The 3668-nt window shown below is 38.5% G+C and overlaps 1 pseudogene; it reads right to left on the reverse strand.

Moving 5' to 3' along the window:
- Nucleotides 1075–1679, reverse strand: LOC104788449 (annotated as a pseudogene).

Below are 3668 nucleotides of genomic sequence, written 5' to 3' on the forward strand. Positions count from 1 at the left end.
TTTTTTTTTTTTTTTTTTTTCTCTTTTGTTCTCCGTTGTGGCTTGGCTGGTGGTGGTGTGATATTCCTCTGAACCCGGCGCTGCGTCTCTGATTGATTTAATGGTTCGTTCGTACAACTGTGATATTCTTCTTAGGGTTTGGTTTGATCCCTCACGCTAAATGGCTGGAGTTCATCGAGTCTTTCCCTTATGTGATTAAGTATAAGAAGGGCAAAAAAAACATCTTCACCGACGCCTTATCATGGAGACACGCCTTGATCACCACTATGGACGCCAAATTTTTGGGATTCGAGAGCATCAAAGAAGCATACGCCAATGACGCCGAGTTCGGAGACTGTTTCAAGAATCACGGCAAGGGCACATTCACCGAGTTCTATGTTCACGACGGTTTTCTGTTCCGGGGCCGGCGTCTTTGCAAAACTAACTCTAACCAATCTATCATAACCAATATATATGATATCTAATAACTTGTCATATATACAGTATGTCGAAATTATTTTTACACCTGCTGGATCAAAAGCTCTGAAGGCAAAAAACAGAGACTCAAAATACAGAGGCGTTAAAATCTATAAGTCATCACACATGCTTGCATCCGTTCTTTCTCGAAGAGAGATTTAAACTAGAGTGGATAATAATACATATGATTGAAATCTTTCATCGTTTATGACACTTTTCGTGATGTCAAAGGCGCCTTTATTAGGAGATTGATTCTCATATTCAATAAACTATGTATCCTCTCATATTAATTTTAGGCAATCAATACCCCTACCTAGGCTACTTAATTACCAGCTTTAAGCTCTTCCAACCGCGCAAGTTTCATGTAGGCCTTAACTTAGATGTAATCGCTGCTGACGTGACGCCTAAATATAACAAGAATCGTTTAGGAAAAAGTCGTGATGATATATATAGTCAAAACAGATTTTCGGATTGGTTTTTGCAGTATCGATATAGCTAAGGTTTATGCTTCCCATTCATTGTTGGTTTTATGCTTAGCATTATTCAGTGGTAGCCAATCTAAATCATGAGGGAAATACCAAACTCAAATCCTAACGAAGAACAGAAAACACACCAAACTCAAATCCAAACAAAGAACAAAAACAGTCCACACCAAACATGCTACTACGTACCATTGTAGTTATAGGATTTAAAAAAAAAAAACTCTCAAATCTGACCACAGTCGGCGATCACGACAGTCTTGGAAGGCTTCAGGCTAGGAGTTTCGACGTCTTTCATAATGTTGTCAACCACATTCATTCCTTGAATAACTTGGCCGAACACGACGTGCACGCCGTCAAGTGCCACATACTTCCTCATACAAATCATGAACCTAGAATCGTTGGTCTCTGGATCACCATTGGACATAGAAAGGACACCCCGGCCGGTGTGATTCTTCTCGAAGTTCTCATCCTCGAATGTTTCGCCATAGATCGATTCGCCTCCTTTTCCGTCACCGAGAAGGATGTCTCCTCCGCATAACATCAATCCTGGGGGCACAGAGTGGATGCGTGATCCTTTGTAGTAAAGTGGCTTACCAAGCTTCCCGATGCCTTTCTCGCCGGTGCAGAGGGCCCGAAAGTTCTCCGCCGTCCGTGGGGTCGTGTCAGCGAAGAGCTCCATCACGATCCGACCTGCCGTTTCTCGTCGATGGTCATATCAAAGAAAACCTTAGGGTTTGCCATTTTCGGAGAGATAGATTTATTAGTGATGTTTGGCGAGGAAGGGTTCATATATACATGGAGAACTAGTTTTCAGTCGATAAAGTACACGTGTAAGAAGAGGACATAAAAGTTCTAGGTTAACTCAAATCTGACTAAAGTAAGTTAACTATAGGATAGGATAGTAAACCTCTCATGTAGGATCTCATCTCTATCCCCGGCCCTTTGACCGAAATAAATTCTGCAACTTCCCTAATTTTTTTGACATACCTCGTAGCTTTAACAAGTTCTTGATCATTTGTTAGGAATGATCTGTGATGAAAAGCCTCTCTTTTGATTCCTTGTAATAGTCAATGCATTTGTGACTTGTGGTTTTCTTCTTTGTACCCATCTTTTGAGAATTAATTTGAGTAAAAGAAAGAGAATAAACAAAGAAAGTCTTTAAATTTTGAGCTTCCTTTCTAATTAATGTCCATGTACGTTGTAGAACTTTACAGGTGAGCGATAGTGAGATCATTAACAATGTCAGTCAATTAGTAAAAATATTTAGGACTTTTTTATGTTTGTTTAGCAAAATCCGTTGTAGTCTAGCTGGTTGAAACAAGAGTATTTTGTGATGGTGGTGGATGATGATTGTAAGTAATGGTGATATGAATGGAATAATGGATGGGTGTTTCAATTCCCCTTATGCTATTGTAGTACAAGAGGTATCAATCCTAAATGAGTGTTTGTGAACAGTTAAGATGTGCATATGAATCTAAGTTAAGACAAATGTAAAGATTGTTTGTCACTAATAATCCTAAGATAAAAATGTAAAATGCAGAAAATAAACTACAAGAACCAAGAACTAAATGCAAATGAAACTGAATGATTGAAACAGTAATGAAGCAAGAACAGAAATAGAAACTACTACTAATGAACTAATGCAAGACAATCAATGAACTGAAAGCTAAATGTATGCAACAGGAATGAAACAGGAATGAAACAGGAATGAAATGCAAATCATAAACACAAGTTCTAGGGATGAACTCGAGCAGCACTCGACCGAGTGTAGGTCGAGTGGGAGGTCGAGTTGGCTAGATCCGGAAAACAGAGCAACACAATAAAAACAGAGCAATGCTAAAACCAATCAAACAACAAGCAAGCAACAGTGTTAAGACTAAGATTTCAATAAACAAAGAAGGTTCCTGAGGATGGATTCATGGGATGAACTTATCATTGTGGTTATCTAACTTGGTCAACAAATCTCAAGCAAACTTTGAGCTAACCTCTAGACATATTAATCTAAGACAAGTTTCTCCCACTCTCATGGTCAAGAAACAATCAAACCTATGCAATTCTAGACTTGTTCTCACACAGTAAAGAATCTACACAAGCAGGCATTAAGCAATACATCTCAAACCAAACAAGACCTCTAATCTCTTAGCAAGCCTAATGGTAAGCTCTAGATCTAGCCTTATCTATGCTTCTTAAACATTGGTGTGATGCTAAGGAGCTTGAAATCAGATCCTAACCTCTCCGTTCAGGATCAGCATTAAGAACATCTAGCCTCGAAGAGATCTACAACAATCAAGCTTGACCAAATCACACAAACCACAAGATCAATTCCTCCTAACCCATCCTCAAGATCCTAAGAAGACTACTCACAACAAGACATGATGAAACAAATCAAAAACCCAGAAAATGTTGAAACTTGCATTATTAGAAAGATGAAACAAAGATCTTCAATATTAATCAAAGGACCAAACTCAAATTCTCAATATCTTGAAAGTTATAGAACCAACAAAATATAAGAATCTAGTCTTCTTTCTTAAGAAAGTACAAGATCTAAAAACGAAAATGCAAAAGGAATAAAGCTAAAAAAAGGTAAAAACTAGGTTTAGAGAATATCTAAAAGCTGGACTCTTTTGGTGGCTGCAGGTACAAGGCCTTATATAGGTGGGAAGGTGGAAGCCCTAAAAATAGAAAAAGTCAAAGTAGTCAACGGCTCGGTCAACTCGACCTGTGCTCGGT

The sequence above is a fragment of the Camelina sativa genome, chromosome 5, assembly GCF_000633955.1.
Source record: "Camelina sativa cultivar DH55 chromosome 5, Cs, whole genome shotgun sequence".
Taxonomy (NCBI): Eukaryota; Viridiplantae; Streptophyta; class Magnoliopsida; order Brassicales; family Brassicaceae; genus Camelina; species Camelina sativa.